Raw genomic sequence first — 18,927 nt, 5'->3', positions numbered from 1 at the left:
ACGACGAACCTGGGTGCACGAATGGCAAAACGTCATTTTTTCGGATGAATCCATGTTCTGTTTACAGCATCATGATGGTCGCATCCGTGTTTGGCCACATCGCGGTGAACGCACGTTGGAAGCGTGTATTCGTCATCGCCACACTGGCGTATCACCCGGCGCGATGGTATGGGGTGCCATTGGTTACACGTCTCGGACACCTCTTGTTCGCATTGACGGCACTTTAAACAATGGACATTACATTTCAGATGTACCCTTCATTCGATCCCTGCGAAACCCTACATTTCAGCAGGATAATGCACGACCACATGTTGCCGGTCCTGTACGGGTCTTTATGGATAAAGAAAATGTTCGACTGCTGCCCTGGCCAGCGAATTGTCCAGATCTCTCACCAACTGAAAACGTCTGGTCAATGGTGGCCGAGCAACTGGCTCGTCACAATACGCCAGTCACTACTCTTGATTAAGTGTGGTATAGTGTTGAAGCTGCATGGGCAGCTCTACCTGTACACGCCATCCAAGCTCTGTTTGACTAAATGCCCAGGCGTATCAAGGCCGTTATTACGGCCAGAGGTGGTTGTTCTGGGTACTGATTTCTCAGGATCTATGCACCAAAATTGCTTGAAAATGTAATCGTCATTTCTGGTATAATACATTTGTCCAATGAATACCCGTTTATCATCTGCTTTTCTTCTTGGTGTAACAATTTTAATGGCCAGTAGTGTATTCCAAATATTTTTATATATCCTCCATAAATGTGAGTGTGTGTAGCCTTATATTTAAACAGGGTATGAAAGAATGAGATTTTCACTCTGCAGCGGAGAGTGCGCTAATATGAAACTTTCGAACAGATTAAAACTGTGTGCCGGACCGAGACTCGAACTCGAACTCCCGAATTCGACTCTCGGTCCGGTACACAGTTTAAATCTGCCAGGAAGTTTCATATCAGCGCACACTCCGCTTCAGAGTGAAAATCTCATTCAGGAAACATCCCCCAGGCTGTGGCTAAGGCATGTATCCGCTATATCCTTTCTTCCAGGACTGCTAGTTCTGCAAGGTTCGCAGGTGAGCTTCTGTGAAGTTTGGAAGGTAGGAGACGAGATACTGCAAGAAGTGAAGCTACGAGGACGGGTCGGGAGTCGTTCTTGGATAGTACGGCTGGAAGCGCACTTGCCCGGGAAGGCATGGGTCCCGAGTTCGAGTATCGGTCCGGCACACAGTTTTAATCTGCCAGGAAGTTTCAAGATGTGAAAGAATTTTACGAAACTAAGATAATAACTGTACTGTGAATCAAAGGCAGTCTCTTCGAAAGTGGACATCTGTGAAACCAATATGTACTGCCGGGTAGTAGTCAATACAGTGTTGCTAAGATCAAGCATTGTCACAGAGCGAGGTGCCGCAGTGGTTAACACATTGGACTCGCTATTCGGTCATACAGATTTACGTTTCCTGTGATTTTCCTAAACCGCACCAGGTGAATGCCGGGATCGTTCCTTCGAAAGATCCCCATCCCTGACACAATCCGAGCTTGTACTCCGTCCCTAATGACCTCGGTGTCGATGGATGTCTTCAAGCTTTCCAGCATGCCTGGATTCTCCCCAGCATGCTGTCCACAAGGTACTCGAGCAACCGTTACTGTTCCACTCTTCAACGGCGGCCCTCCTCAAGTCATCCAGGGTGTCAGGAGTCCTGTGACGACGTGCTGCAGGTTTTGCTGCAGATTTCAATTGGTCGGCAGGATGCTCAACTGGGTTCACACCAGCAGGTACTGCAGGCCATTCCATTCGGCTCAATCCTATCACTTGGAGAAAACTCTTCGTGAGGTGGATGCGCTATGTTCGTGCGTTATTGTCTTGAAAGACGAAGTCATCGCTAAAATGTTGAATGTAGAGCTGGACAGTAGGTTAGAGTATCCTGCCCAGGAACTACACAGCCCTGAAATCACCTTCAATAGCGATGGAATGAGTCTGACATCCATACATGATAATGGCCCAAAACATTATCAGCCCCCATCACTGATGAACTTGTAGGACCGCATACGTGAAACATGGACCGGCCACCTCTACACTCCACTAGGTGTCAGAAAAATCCCGAACTCTTTGGTTAAGAGAATCCTGACGCCAATGATCCAGATTTACTTTCTAGGTAATCAGTTGTCCTTCTTCTCTGCACAGTGCGGTGCTGGAGAATTTGTGCTGTTGCATGCGTAGAGGTAATGTTTATTTCATGTAGAAGTATCCGGGAATTTCTGCACAGAGTGATTCAAGGGGAAATAACTGTCTGCGGGAAAGGCAGATTCAGTGGAAGAATCCTAGGGAAATAATCACGCACTGAAGAGGTAATTTACAAAAACATCGTTTGACAATTTGTAAAATATCGTCCATAATTTTTGAGTGTTATTCATTGCTCTACACTAACGAAGTAATAGAATAGATTCAAAGAAGAGCTGTATGATTCGTCACTATTTAGTAAGATCGATAGGGCCACATAAATTATGGACAAATTCTACTGGGAGATTCTAACAGAAAAGTCATGTACATACCTGAGAGCATTGGTACTGCTAAATGTTTTGGTGTGTGATATTGGAATTGATGATGTCCTCTTCTGTAAGAGTGGTATGTAAACAGTTATTTCGGTGGATAGTACTAATTGTATGCTGGACAGGTTGCATAATGCTGGTTAAATAGGTGGATATTTGAATTGCGCATTATGTATTATACAGGGTGGGCAGATATTGTCAGAAAAGCTTGTATGGGTGTTGCAGGGCAAGTTCTACTCAGAAATAACTGTTAAAAAAAATTAGGTACGTTGTTCTGTTTCCGAGTTGATTAGCATCGAAGTTATCCAGCCGGCCGGTGTGGCCGTGCGGTTAAAGGCGCTTCAGCCTGAAACCGCGTGACCGCTACGGTCGCAGGTTCGAATCCTGCCTCGGGCATGGATGTGTGTGATGTCCTTAGGTTGGTTAGGTTTAAGTAGTTCTAAGTTCTAGGGGACTGATGACCACAGATGTTAAGTCCCATAGTGCTCAGAGCCATTTGAACCATTTTTTGAAGTTATCCAATAAGGTCGCTCTACGATGAAATTAGCCAAATGTTGTAAGTAGGCTGTTTATGTTTTCTCATTGGTAACGCCACGTAGCGCTCTGTATGAAAATCACTGGCTGTGCTGTGTGCAGTCTGTGGCTGGTTTGCATTGTTGTTGGCTATTGTAGTTTTGGGCAGCTGGATGTTAACAGCGCGTAGCGTTGCGCAGTTGGAGGTGAGCCACCAGCAGTGGTGGTTGTGGGGGGAGAGATGGCGGAGTTTTGAAATTTGTAAGACTGGATGTCATGAACTGCTATGTATATTATGAGTTTTCAACACTATTAAGGTAAATACATTGTTTTTTCTCTATTAAAATCTTTCATTTGCTAACTATGCCTATCAGTAGTTAGTGCCTTCCGTAGTTTGAATCTGTTATTTAGCTGGCAGTTGTGGCTCGCTGTATTGCAGTAGTTCGAGTAACGAAGATGTTTGTGAGGTAAGTGATTTGTGAAAGGTATAGGTTAATGTTAGTCAGGGCCATTCTTTTGTAGGGTTTGTTGAAAGTCAGATTGCGTTGCGCTAAAATTATTGTGTGTCAGTTTAAGCACAGTCATGTATAATTGTTCAAAGGGGACGTTTCAATGTGTTCTTCAAATGGTTCAAATGGCTCTGAGCACTGTGGGGCTTAACATCTGAAGTCATCAGTCCCCTAGACTTAGAACTACTTAAACCTAACTAACCTATAGACATCACACACATCCATGCCCGAGGCGGGATTCGAACCTGCGACCTCAGCAGCAGCGTGGTTCCGGACTGAAGCGCCTAGAAGCGCTCGGCCACAACTGCCGGCAACGTGTTCTTCATTTTGATCCCTAAAATCTAACAAGAGAGTGATTCAAAAACTGGATATGGGACGGTAGTAGGGATCGAACTCGAGAAAATTGAGCAGTCTCTTTCTTTTATTGTCTATATTAAGAGAACAACTGGCACTATTTCCATCTGGCCAGCAGCTTGAATTTTCGCAAACAACGGCCTGATTGGCAAAATTCAATGCTCATTAACTCGAAAACTGCGGAACGTATCGCACTCTTTTCTTAACATTTATTTCTCAGCACAACTTATCCTGCAACACCCTGACCAAATTTTCAGACTGTTTCTGATAGCCCTGCATTTTATGGGACCCATTACTTACATGGGAAATGAGTGGGAAAATTATATATGGCACTTACTTATGAAGTGTCCATATTATTGCTTCGTATTGAGTACCACAGTTGACAGTGCGCTTTGAACATAGGGATCACCTTCGAAGACCAGTGACACATTCGTTCGCATCAGAGGTATTTGGACAAAAAAAAAATTACTTGCGGATTCTGTGTAACTGTTCTGAGGGGTGATGACAATATGTTTCCACCTCTATCGTACAGAGAAAGAGTCGTGGTGCTCTTATTGCGCATGCAAGTGATGTTTGTGGTTGTGCAGAGCAACTGCTCCATTGCAGCAGTAAGTGTTGTAAATAAATGTGGGCACCAACTCTATGGTTTGTGAAGTTATATGTACGTGTGTAAGCAAGTCTTTGTATCTGGGTCTGAATGCTCACGTTGAGAGAACAAATAACACTTGGGTATTACTAATGAGACCCACCTCAGAACAATATATTTTGTTTATAATGACTCATTTATTACAAGAGTTTGTCCACAAAAAATAGATGCATACAACTAAACTAATTGTTGGTATTTTGTAACAAAAGGGTCACTAAAGTCTGCCAGCTGGCGTGGCCAAGCGGTTCTAGGCGCTTCAATCTGGAACTGCGCGACCGCTACGGTCGCAGGTTAGAATCCTGCCTCGGGAATGGATATGTGTGATGTCCTTAGATTAGTTAGGTTTAAGTAGTTCTAAGTTCTAGGGGACTGATGACCTCAGAAGTTAAGTCCCATAGTGCTCAGAGCCATTTGAACCATTTATTTAGTAACGTGCGGAATAACTTAAACGTTCTTAGAAGAAAAAAAAAAATGTTGAGGGGGAGACAGGGAAAGAAAAGCTTTGTCTATATTGAATATACGTTTTTAATTTTAGTAGGAATTTAAATGGACGCAAGTTCGACCAGTACTTTTCATGCAACATTGTCATATCCCTCCGACTGAAAAAAACGTCACTTCACTGCCAACGTCCCGAAAAACTTCGTAATGATATGACTGGAGCAATTTTTTTCGGTTTGCACTGAGAACTACTACGGCTGGTAGTTTGACTTCCATTAAAGCAATCAGCCGTTATGCCGCGATGTAGATCATGCCTAATGAATGAAATTTAGTAACTAATGACATTTCCAACTTTCCGATGAAAAATCTTTCTTAAAAAAGGTACATATTACCTAAATACATAATCAGGACTGATTATCAGTCCAATGATTCTCGCTTGTGAGGGCTAAGTCCACACTGGACTTTAACGGAGAAACCTTCGTGTTGGTATCCCTAATATGAAAGACGGCTATGGCATTTGTCTTCTTGTCTGACTGGTGTGGGAGGGATAGATTGACAAGTACTGCATCCAGAGTGTGCACAAAGCTACAACTTTTCATTACGATGAAAGACGGTTTGGGCTGATATATTGTTTGTATCAGACGTGTCAAAGTAAACGCCAGAAGATGATTTTGAATATTTTTTCCCTCTGTATCCAACAATATCTTTGTACAAAACACATTTTTTGTTTAGTTTCTGTTGAAACTGCATCCTGTAGTTTCCTCGATTCCACTGAATGTTTGATATATCCTTTCCGTCCTGCACGTAAACGCTTTCAACAAAATACAGTAACAGAGTAGATAATTACTTTGTAGCCACTTCCTATAAAATAGACCATGTAGACGGTATGTTAGCACCTCTAACTGTCCACTTGCTTAGCTGGGTGCTTGCCTCCCATGCACTGGGCCCGGGTTCGATTCTTGGCCGCGTTGGAGAGTTCCTCTGCTCGTGGACTGAGTGTTGCGATGCCGTCACCATCATTTCATCCTCACCATCGGCCGCAAGTCACCCAATGTGGCGCTGGCTGAAATAAGATTTGTACTTGGGGGCCGAACCCGAATGGGACCTCTCGACCAACTGTGCCATACGATCATTTCATATTGATGGATTTGGCAAGAAAATTTATGGAAAATACCCTGTGTTAAAATTCACATAGTGTTCTTTATGATCTAATTTACTTACTAAACAGGGGTTCTATTATGCTCACGCTCTCTGCACAAATTTCACAGACGATCTTTTAAGTAGTTTGCAAGTGCTATGCTACCGCCGTGTGAGGATGAAACCCATGTTGCGTGCTTTTAGAAAGATGTCCTAACGAGTGAAGCTTTTTACTGCGTTTCATTTAAGTGGAGTGCACACCAACAGCACGTGTACACGCAAAGCGCTAACTCTACCCTCCTGCGTCCTTCATAAACGGCGAATTCATTATTCAGGAGCTAGTATCACAAGAAGTCATATCAACAGCTGTGTCTCGAAAGTCTTAATTACTGCCTTCGATCTTCTAACTTCTCCAGAGGGCAAACGGTGAAAATTCATCCTACCGGCAACCAAACTCTGACTGATGTTTACTTCCGGAGTTTCACAAAACTTTTCTTATTTGAAATATCGTTTTTCACAAAAACATGAACTTTCCATATTTTAAATAGTTTTATTTTTTTGTAATGGAAGGAACTATGAATATTTACCAAATTTGCATTTTTATATCGCCAGCAATTAATATTGATATATTTCTTCATTATATATTATAATAAACCTGAATTTTCAGGTCATAATGAACTTATATTGCGTTAGTCCATAGCGATGGTGGAATTTTAGCTCAAGCGTTCTGTGCTTCGCAAACGTTCGTTTGGAACTTGTAACAACAGAAACACAAGGCTCTGGAACACAAAGCGCAGAAAATAAATAATAAGGCCGACATTGACATTTATTTCGCAAACGAATAACATTATTTATAATAAATGCTGGTTATTTTGTGAAAAAGTGTTTTAAATAAGAAAAAAATTCCTAAATGATGAAAGACCGCATTCTGGAGAATAACGCCTTTACTATTCGTTTACTTGGATGCGCTCGGCAACTGCATTTAGTCAGTATGAGTTACGAAAAAAAATTATACGTCAGTCTTCTTAAAAACTACGGATCGTTTAGGCAAAAGCCAAAGTAGGTGTCCATTGTTTCTAATGACGAACATCTGTAGGAAGTATCATGTAGATCCGTGACCCAACTTTTCCGGCCTCCTCTTGGTAATATACGTATATTAAATTTTCGGTACGACAAAACAGCTGTTGTGCCATATGCGAGTCGCCCTGCATTCCTCTACTGCTCCGTGACGTGTTACGCGCATGTATTTCACTATGATTTTAGAGAAACTGAGGCACTGCACTTTCGAAAAGAAGTAGGATATCTATTTTATTCTACACTGGCTAGTCACAGTAATGTGACCAGCTGTCAAAAGCCTGAATAACTACATTTTGCAGAATAGACAGCTGAGACACATGCAGGGAAAGAGTCAGGGGGGTTCTGGAAGGGATCGACAGGAATGTGGAGCCAAGCCAACTCCGTGTCGAGCCAAGCTGCTCTAGGGTTCTCGGTGAGGATCCAAGGCTCAAACAGGTCTGCGAGTCGCCCTGCACTCCTCTACTCCTCTTTGAACCATGCACGTACTCTGCGAGCTCTGTGACACGTTGCATTGTCCTGCTGGTAGATGCCGTCATGATGAAAAAAGAAAAACAAGCTGCTTGTAGTAGTGGACATGATCCTCAAGGATAGATGCATAGTTGTGTTGCTGCATTGTGCCTTTCAGAATGACCGTATCATCCAGGGAATGCAACGAAAACATTCCCAAACCATAAGGCTCCCTCATCCGTTCCGGACCCTTCCGCCGATTGTTGCAGAAGGTTTGCTTTCAGACGTTTTACGCCGTACACGACAATGGCAACCCGCCCGGTGAAAACGCCACCTGTCGCCACTCAGTGGACGTCCAGTTGCGCTTCTGGAGAGCTAATTCCAGCCCTCATCGCCAATGAACAGCAGTCAGGACGGACGCGCGAACTAGACACCTGCTGCCTAGTCCCATATGCAGCAACGCTCGCTGAACGGTGGTGAGGAGACATTTTTGACAGTCTCTTGGTTCATTTGAGCGGCCACTTCGTCAACAGTTGCATGTCTATTCGTCCGTACGGGTCTCCGCAGTTGTCGTTCACCTGTCATCTATGGCCCATGGTGCACCACAGCACCACAGTTGCCTCGCCGTCGTTTTTGAAAGGCGCCATTTTTTCCATTCTCCGTATAATTTAGTTACGGAGGCACAAACTTAACCGTTTCGCAAATGCTTTCACCCTTTGCCCCGAAAGCCAATGACTATGCCCTTTTAAAGGTCAGATAAGGCGGTCCGTTTCCGCATTACAAAGACTGCACTGTTTCATACCCTCCACTGCTAGTGCTGCCACCTGGTTGTCTGCGAGTGCCTGTTACACGTTGACGTAGAACGTAGGGCATGGTCACTGAATGTAACTGGACCGTGTATAAGCAAGTTTTTCAGAAACGGCTTACCAATCACAATAATTATTTTGTAGCTTATTTATTTTCACTACTGGCCATTAACATTGCTATACTACGAAGGGGACGTGCTACAGACGCGAAATTTAACCGACAGAAAGAAGATGCTGCTATATGCAAACGATTAGCTTTTCAGAGCATTCACACAACGTTGGCGCCGGTGGCGACACCTACAACGTGCTGACATGAGGAAAGTTTCCAACCGATTAATCGTACACAAACAGCAGTTAACCCGAGTTGCATGGTGAAACGTCGTTGTGATGCCTCGTGTAAGGAGGAGAAATGCGTACCACCACGTTTCCGACTTTGGTAAAGGTCGGATTGTAGCCTATCGCGACTGCGGTTTATCCTATCGCGACATTGCTGCTCGCGTTGGTCGAGATCCAATGACTGTTAGCAGAATATGGAGTCGGTGCATTCAGGAGGGTAATACGGCCTCGTATCACTAGCAGTCGAAATGACAGGCATCTTATCGTGCAGCCACGTCTCGATCCCTGAGTCAACAGATGTGGACATTTGCAAGACAACAACCGTCTGCACGAACAGTTCGATGACGTTTGCAGCAGCATGGACTATCAGCTCGGAGACCATGGCTGCGGTTACCCTTGACGCTGCATCACAGACAGGAGCGCCTGCGATGGTGTACTCAACGACGAACCTGGGTGCACGAATGGCAAAACGTCATTTTTTCGAATGAATCCAGGTTCTGTTTACAGCATCATGATGATCGCATCGGTGTTTGGCGACATCGCGGTGAACGCACGTTGGAAGCGTGTGTTCGTCATCGCCATACTGACGTATCACTCGGCGTGATGGTATGGGGTGCCATTGGTTACACGTCTCGGTCACCTCTTGTTCGCGCTGACGGCACTTTGAACAGTGGTCGTTACATTTTAGATGTGTTACGACCCGTGGCTGTACCCTTCATTCGATCCCTGCGAAACCCTACATTTCAGCAGGATAATGCACGACCTCATGTTGCAGGTCCTGTACGGGTCTTTATGGATGCAGAAAATGTTCGACTGCTGCCCTGGACAGCACATTCTCCAGATCTCGCACCAACTGAAAACGTCTGGTCAATGGTGGCCGAGTAACTGGCTCGTCACAATACGCCAGTCACTACTCTTGATGAACTGTGGTATCGTGCTGAAGTTGCATGGGCAGCTCTAGCTGTACACGTGATCCGAGCTCTGTTTGACTCAATGCCCAGTCGTATCAAGGCCGCTATTACGGCCAGAGGTGGTTGTTCTGGGTACTGATTTCTCAGGATCTATGCACCCAAACTGCGTGAAAATGTTATCACATGTCAGTTCTAGTGTAATATATTTGTCCAATGAATACCCGTTTATCATCTGCATTTCTTCTTCGTGTAGCAATTTTAATGGCCAGTAGTGCATTTCTTAGCTTATTTATTTAATACTGTAACATGTTTGTAGGTGTTACTTCATAGTCAAGGAAAACATGGCAACACAAGGACATTCATAATGAATACCTGCAGCAAAATATAGTGCTTTCCTGTCATGGCATATGATGTTGCCTGCCCCCGGATGTATAGCCAATACGGGATAGCGTTTATTACGTTTGCTGGTCTGCTGTTAACACAACACGTGTGGTCCCAAGTAGAGGAGGTCATCGGTGGACGTTGCTAGTACCCAGATGGAGGTGATGCACGAAATGTACGCGGTGATGTATTCCAGTCCAGTTGTCTAACCCCGAGAATCTTTCTTTGTACGGTTTGATAAAGGGCTTTAATTATTGACAGTGAAGTAATGAGAGGTTTAATGGTGCTTGTCTCGTGCGCCGGTAATCGACGAGAGGGACTGCACCCTGGCCACGGTCGCATGTGTAATTTCGCGCAACGCCACCGAAGTTCTTAGGCGCAGGCGAAAGGAACGTTTCAGTCTGTTCGTCTCTACCTGACTTCCCCAGCCTTAATCCATTTGGACCTACTAACTGTAATCAACTGCTGGTCACCTTGTACAACTGATACTCCCGACACTTTCTTTCATTAACAAATTTACGATCTGCAGTGGGTACGCTACACCGGTGGCAGCTGCGTGCTTCGACTTCTTTCTTAATTAACTGCACGAGAGATGCGTGCCGCTGCAGCTGTCCGAAATCTAAATTCGTACTGGTCCTGTAGGTCCTTTATACTGATGAATCTTTAAGGGTTTAATAGTTATTATTTTATTATGAACTATGAAACTTGTGTTTCAGACAGTGTAAGGGTAGCTGTTGATCTGTCGTTGTAACAATCCAGAGACACTACTCCTCAAGCACACAGTAACGAGCGTTAAATCTTCGACTGTGAAAGTGATACTCCTCACAAAACTCAAATGCTTTCTATCACCTGAAGCACTATTCCAGTCACTAAGTAAAAAGGAACTTTAAGTTCATTTTCAAAAAACACGGACGTCTGTTCTTAATTCTCGATAAATTTGAACTGTTAGTCCACTAAAGATGTGGCTAATAAACACGGCCCAGTCACCTTAATGTGACCACTGCCTATATTCGACTTCAACCTGCAATAACCACTCACAGAGGGCAGGTTGCAGCACAAGCAATGAAGGACATATTAAGCGTATCTGGGGATGGGGGGGGGGGGGGGGGAGGGGCGCGAAAAACAGTGCAGTCGTTGTTCCGGAGAGGGAGCGATTTATCTGACGCCCAAAAGGTCGTTTTCATGCTGCCATGATTAAAGTACACTGATCAGCCAGTACACTATGATCACCGACCTACCACCGATACAAACCCATCCAAACAATAGCAGCGACATCTCGCGTGGAATGGCTGCTAGTCAGACACTTGCACGGTCCATGCACACTACTGGCCATTAAAATTGCTACACCACGACGTGCTACAGACGCGAAATTTAACCGACAGGAAGAAGATGCTGTGATATGCAAATGATTAGCTTTTCAGAGCATTCACAAAAGGTTGGCGCCGGTGGCGACAGCTACAACGTGCTGTCATGAGGAAAGTTTCCAACCAATTTCTCATACACAAACAGCAATTGACAGTCATTGCCTGGTGAAACGTTGTTGTGATGCCTCGTGTAAGGAGGAGAAATGCGTACCATCCCGTTTCCAACTTTGATAAAGGTCGGATTCTAGCCTATCGCATTGCTGCTCACGTTGGTCGAGATTCAATGACTGTTAGCAGAATATGGAATCGGTGGGTTCAGGAGGGTAATACGGAACGCCGTGCTGGATCCCAACGGCCTCGTGTCACTAGCAATCGAGATGACAGGCATCTTATCCGCATGGCTGTAACCGATCCTGCAGCCACGTCTCGATCCCTGAGTCAACAGATGGGGACGTTTGCAAGACAACAACCATCTGAACGAACAGTTCGACGACGTTTGCAGCAGCATGGACTATCAGCTCGGAGACCATGGCTGCCGTTACCCTTGACGCTGCATCACAGACAGGAGCGCCTGCGATGGTGTACTCAACGACGAACCTGGGTGCACGAATGGCCAAACATCATTTTTTCGGATGAATCCAGGTTCTGTTTACAGCATCATGATGGTCGCATCCGTGTTTGGTGACATCGCGGTGAACACACATTGGAAGCGTGTACTCGTCATCGCCATACTGGTGTATCACCAGGCGTGATGGTACGGGGTGCCATTGGTTACATGTCTCGGTCACCTCTTCTTCGCATTGAAGGCACTTTGAACAGTGGACGTTACATTTCAGACGTGTTACGACTCGTGGCTGTACCCTTCATTCGATCCCCGCGAAACCCTACGTTTCAGCAGGATAATGCACGACCGGATGTTGCAGGACCTGTACGGGCCTTTCTGGATTCAGAAAATGTTCGACTGCTGCCCTGGCCAGCACATTCTCCAGATCTCCCACCAGTTGAAACCGTCTGGTCAATGGTGGCCGAGCAACTGGCTCGTCACAATACGCCAGTCACTACTCTTGATGAACTGTGGTATCGTGCTGAAGCTGCATGGGCAGCTGTACCTGTACACGCCATCCAAGCTCTGTTTGACTCAATGCCCAGGCGTATCAAGGCCGTTATTACGGCCAGAGGTGGTTGTTCTGGGTACTGATTCCTCAGGATCTATGCACCCAAATTGCGTGAAAATGTAATCACATGTCAGTTCTAGTATAATATATTTGTCCAATGAATACCCGTTTATCATCTGCATTCCTTCTTGGTGTGGCAATTTTAATGGCCATTAGTGCAGTATCAGTGGGCATGCTGTCCGTGTGTTGAATGGGGAAGGCGCGCGACCTAGCTCAGTTTCACCGAGGGCGGATTGTGATGGCACAGAGTCTCGGGACGAGAATTTCGGAAACTGCATGACTTGTCGGGTGTTCGAGGAGTGCTGTGGTGATTCCCTTCAAGATGTGGCGAAACGAAGGTGGAACCACGTCAAGACATCGTGGGTTTGGGCGGCCAACCCTCATTACAGATGTCAAACATCGTTGGCTGGGAAAAAGTTGTGAAACAGGGCATTTGGCGAACTGTGGCGAAAATAACACCAGACTTTAATGCTGGGCGGAGTACAAGTGTCTCTCAACACACAGTGCACTGAACACTCTTAACGATGGGCCTCCGCAGCTGGCGACCATTGCGTGTGACAATGTTAATACCGCGGCATCGGCGACTATGACTCAAATAGGCACGTGAGCTTCGGCACTGGACTTTGGCGCACTAGCAGAGCGTTGCCTGGTCTGATGAGTCCCGGTACCTTCTTCATACCTCGGATGGGAGGGCGCGAATCCGTCGTCTTCCAGGAGAAAAGCTCCTTGAGCTCTTTGACACCTGTAAACCGCAATGGAGATAAGATGGAGGCCGCTCCGTTATGCTCTACGGAATATTCACGTGGGCAACCAAGGTTCCTGCGGAACTCTTGCAAGCCACCATGGCAGTTCAAAAATGGCTCTCAGCACTATGGGACTCAACTTCTCAGGTCAACAGCCCCCTAGAACTTAGAATTAGATAAACCTAACCAACCTAAGAACATCACGCACATCCATGCCCGAGGAAGGATTCGAACCTGCGACCGTAGCGGTCTCGCGGTTCCAGACTGTAGCGCCTAGAACTGCACGGCCACTCCGACCGGCCCACCATGGCAGTCAAGGAGTGTCGAACACTGGTTGCGACCACGTGCACCAAATCATGACGATTATGTTTCTCGGCGGTAGTGGCACAGTTTTAATCTGCCAGGAAGTTTCATTTCAGCGCACACTCCGCTACATAGTCAAAGTCTCATTCTGGAAACATCCCCCAGGCTGTGGCTAAGCCATGTCTCCGCAATATCCTTTCTTTCAGGAATGCTAGTTCTGCAAGGTTCGCAGGAGAGCTTCTGTAAAGTTTGGAAGGTAGAGGACGAGGTTCTGGCAGAAGTAAAGCTGCGGGGACGAGGCGTGAGTCGTGCTTGGGTAGCTCTGTTGGTAGAACATTTGCCCGTGAAAGGCAAAGGTCCCGAGTTCGAGTCTCGGTCCGGCACACAGTTTTAATCTGCCAGGAAGTTTCAGTGTCAACACAAAGTTAAATGTATCCGCCAATGCGATAAGTGCATAATAAAATGAGAAACAAGTGTCGCCCTGTTCCCATGTACAGACTTGTTTGTCGTAAATACTGGAAAATTTGTTAGGCTTCGCACACTGTTCTGACGGGAAGGGCAAAGGTTGCAGATTTGCAGAGAGACGAGTATCTACATACACTGAATCGCCAAAGAAACTGTTATAGGCATCCATATTCAAATACAGAGATATGTCAACAGGCAGAATACGGCGCTGCGGTCGGCAACGCCTATACAGGACAACAAGTGTCTGATGTAGTTGTTAGATCGGTTACTGCTGCTGCAGTGGTAGGTTATCAAGATTTAAGTGAGTTTGAACGTGGTGTTATAGTCGGAGCACGGGCGATGGGACACAGGATCTCCGAGGTAGCGATGAAGCGGGGATTTTCTCTCACAACCATTTCACGAGTGTACTGTGAATATCAGCAGTCGGGTAAAACATCAAATCTCCGACATCGCTGAGGCTGGAGAAAGATCCTGCAAGAACGGGACCAACGACGACTGAAGAGAATCGTTCAACGTGACAGAAATGCAACCCTTCCACACACTGCTGCAGATTTCAGTGCTCTGCCACCAACAAGCGTCAGTGTGCGAACAATTCAACGAAACAATGTCGATATGGGCTTTCAGAACTCAAGGACAACTCGTGTACCCTTGATGACTGCACGACACAAAGCTTTACGCCTCGCCTGGGCCCGTCAACACCGACATTGAACTGTTGTTGATTGGAAGAATGTTGCCTGGTCGGACGAGTCTCGTTTCAAATTGTTTCGAGCGGATGGACGCGTACGGATATGGAGACAACCTCATGAATCCACGGACCCTGCTTGTCAGTAGGGAACTCATCATGGTGGTGGAAGCTATGTTACTGTGTGGTGCGTGAGCAGTTAGAGTGATATGGGACCCTGATTCATCTAGATACGACTCTGATAGTTGATACGTACGAAAGCTTGCTGTCTGATCACCTGCATCCACTCATGTCCATTGTGCATTCCGACGGACTTGGTCAATTTCAACAGTACAATGCAACATCCAACACGTCCAGAATTGCTACAGAGTGGTTCCAGGTACACTCTTCTGAGTTTAAACACTTTCACTGGCCACCACACTCCACAGACATGAACGTTATTGAGCATATCTGGGATGCCTTGCAACGTGCTGTTCTCAATCGCCTCGTATTCTTACGGATTTACGGGCAGTCCTGCAGGATTCATGGTGTCAGTTCCCTCCAGCAGTGCTTCAGACGTTATTCGAGTTCATGCCACGTCGTGTTGCGGCAATTATGCGTGCTCGCGGGGGCCCTACATGATATTAGGCCAGTTTCTTTGGCTGTTCAGTATTTTTTTTTTATTGTAGGAAGTGCGTCTGGGGCCGCACACAGTAGCATAACGGCACGTGAGGAGTTGGGGACTCCACCTGAATCGGCCGGAGTGGCCGAGCGGTTCTAGGCGCTACAGTCTGAAAACGCGCGACCGCTGCGGTTGGTTCCTATTTAAAAAAAACGCAGTTAATATCCGTTTGACCTATGGCAGCGCCATCTAGCGGGCCAACCATAGAGCCATCTGGTTTCCCCCTTCAAGCTAGACGAGTTTCGTTCTTTGTAGTTTTTTCGTTTGACGCTTATTTCGGGAGATATTTGGCCCGGTCACGATCAATTGACCACCCTGTATACAGGCTCTTTCCACGATGATGTTACAAAGATTCAAGGATTATGGAGAAGGATATATGTATGAATTTGAGGTAAGGGTCCCTGTACCGGAGACGAGCGAGTCGAGAGTTGAAAGTGAAAACCGTTCTGATACCTCTGACAGGACAATACGTGTACCGGTGCTGTTTTTGCTAAGATTGTAGGGCAAGGAACTTTCCGAGGTGGTGGTGTGGACGAGAACAACGAAAAAATGTCTAGTGAACATTGGCTCTAAAATGTATACCTGAGGAGCTATTAACATTTGTTTGTCTTTGCTACTGTGACATATATATCCTCTACTGATCAAGTGCTCTTAGCTCTTAAGGTATGCATTTTGCTAGACATTTTTTGTTTTGATCCGTACTACCACCTCTGAAAGGTGTCTACCCTACACGGTACTACTCCGCTGTCCGAAGCATCAGAATAATTTTCGCTAGTAACTTTCGACTCGTTCGTTTCTGGTACAGGAACCAGTACCTCAAATTGATACATTTGTCTTTCTACATCATCCCTGAAAGCTTGTAACATCATCACGGAATCAACCTGTATACTTGTACAGGCGCCGGCGCTTGCAACTTTGATGGTCTCTAGTGCCGCTGGATTGCGTTTCCGAACATGGGTTCCTATGTGAAACTTGACCTACTAAGTCCCCTCTAAAACTTCTAGAAGTGTGTAACATGATTGTGCACTATATTCGTACCACTAGATGCCTCTGTCTTCCAACAGCTTCGGTAGATTCATGTTAAAGGCACTAGTACTGAAAAACAGAGTTAATAACATGGTGTCTTCGGGCAGAAACCACTGGTACCAAAGGGTTAAGGGTCAAGATGAACTTCTCGGTTGCGGAACCTCAGAAGGCCTTGAGGAGAGCCCACGTGTCGAGCGGCGAAGCCGGTGAAGAAGCTGGAGGAAAAATGAACTCAGCTAGGAACGGCGCGGCGCACGCTACCGGCGGCGCAGAGTAGGTGAATGGCTACGCAAATTGGCCGGCGCAGTTCCCAATGCGCATTGTCAGGCGGCAGCGGGCCGCGGCGCTCGGGGCGGTGTGGTGGTAGCCGAGCCGGCGCGGCCCACGGCTGTTGTGTAAGAGCCCCGCCTCTCACAGTGGAAGCGGAGCAGCGGCGCGCCAGGGCAAGGCACGGCACCGCACGGCGAAACGCGCCAGTGGCGAACGCGCCGCACAGCTGAACGCGACGCCTACGCGACGCCGCGACGCCGACGCCGCCCCGCGTCGATACCGCAGTGCGCGCAACAGGTAGGACTGCGTCTTGTTTATACTCCGGCGCTGCCTCTCGCCTTACACTGCGGGCTCTCATTAAATCTGACAGACGACGAAACATTCTCCCTAATTCCCTTCTCTTATTGACAGGTGAGGCAGGTAGGACGTGTTTCGGTTACACTGTGTTATCATCAGGTGCCTTGTACAGTATTTTTATATCACAATAAATATCTAATATTGATTTTGGTGAAATTTTTACTCTGTGTACTTGCATCCATAACCACACAATGTCTTAGAAAGAAGAGCATTTTTCGGAGCGACTGTTGCATATATTACTACACAGTAGTAAAGGAGATCGCATCTAGAACGTTACTGCGACCGATTCTTGAGTTCTGCTCGAGTGTTTGGGACCCGTACCAGGTCGGATTAAAGGAAGACATTGAAGCAATTCAGAGATAGGCTGCTAGTTACTGGTAGGTTCGAACAACATGCATGTGTTACAGATTTGCTTCGGGAAAATAAACGGGAATCTCTGGAGGGAAGCCGACGTTCTTTTCGAGGAAGGCTATCGAGAAAATTTAGAGAACCAGCTGTTGAAGCTGACTGCAGAACGATTCTGCTCCCTCCAACATACATTGTGCGTGAGGACCACGAAGTTAACATACTAGAAGTTAGGTGGCGCATGGACAGTCGTTTTTTCCTCGTTCCATTTGCGAGTGGAACAGGAAAGGAAATGACTAGTGGTGATACTGAGTAATCTCCGCCAGGCGCTGTAGGGTGAATTTCGCAGTATCGATGTAGACTTAAACGTAGATATCTCGAAAAGTAATTGATCAATTTACTTAAAATTTTTGTATGATACTGTAATGAACGTATGGACAGACATAGGCTATACACCTTTTTAATATATATAATATCCAAATGTTGTTTGCTGTAAGTGTCTTCAGTCCAAAGACTGGATCGATGCAGCTCTCCATTCTACTCTATCCTGTGTAATCCTCTTCGTCCCCGACTAACTACTGAAACCTACATCCTTCTGAATCTGCTCACTATATTCATATCTAGTCTCTCTCTACGACTTTACCCCCCTTCTCTCTCTCTCTCTCTCTCTCTCTCTCACACACACACACACACACATACACACACACACACACATACACACACACACACTTCCCTCGAACACTTAACTCGTGATTAACTGATCCCTTCTTTTAATCAAGTTGCGGCATAGACTCCTCTCCTCCCCAGTTTTATTCAGTACCTACTTATTACGTGGTCTGCCCATATAATCTTCAGCCTCCTTCTACAGCACCACGATTCAAAAGCTCCAATTCTCTTCTAGTCTAAACTGTTTTTCATCCATGTTTCACTTATACCCTACACTCCATACAAATACTTTCAGAAAAAGAGTTCCTTGCACTCAAATCAGAACTCTTCATAAACGCTTTCCTTGCCATTCCCAGTCTACATTTTATAACCTCTCTACATCGATCATCAGCTATCTTGCTGCCCAAATAGCAAATCTCATCTACTACTTTAAGTGTCTCATTTCCTAATCTAATTCCCCTCAGAAACACCTGATTTAGTTCGACTACATTCCATTATCCTCCTTTTGCTTTTGTTGGTGTTCATCTTATGTCCTCCTTTCAAGATGCTGTCCATTTCTTTCAACTGCTCTTCCAAGTCCTTTGCCGTTTCTGATAGAATTACAATGTCATCTGCAAAACTCAACATTTTTATTTCTTCTCCCTCGACTTTAACTCTTACACCAAATTTTTCTTTTGTTTCCTTTACTACTTGCTCAATACACAGGTTGAATAACATCGTGGATAGGCTACAAAACTGCCTCACTCCCTTGTCAACCACTGCTCTCTCTCTTGCCCC

At 45.8% G+C, this 18,927-nt stretch overlaps 1 protein-coding gene across 2 annotated transcripts in view; it reads left to right on the top strand.

Moving 5' to 3' along the window:
- Nucleotides 1-17,057: 17,057 nt before the first annotated feature.
- LOC124612947 (Na(+)/H(+) exchanger beta-like) overlaps nucleotides 17,058-18,927 on the top strand; it is a 1,149,910-nt gene continuing 1,148,040 nt past the window's right edge. The window contains exon 1 of one of the 2 annotated variants that reach the window (XM_047141462.1): nucleotides 17,058-17,079. The gene's annotated coding sequence lies outside the window, so the exon portion shown is untranslated. The remainder of the gene's footprint in view (nucleotides 17,080-18,927) is intronic. The other variant, XM_047141460.1, reaches the window with a different exon arrangement.

This window comes from Schistocerca americana, chromosome 4 (genome assembly GCF_021461395.2).
Source record: "Schistocerca americana isolate TAMUIC-IGC-003095 chromosome 4, iqSchAmer2.1, whole genome shotgun sequence".
Taxonomy (NCBI): Eukaryota; Metazoa; Arthropoda; class Insecta; order Orthoptera; family Acrididae; genus Schistocerca; species Schistocerca americana.
This window is presented reverse-complemented; position numbering and strand designations above follow the sequence as displayed.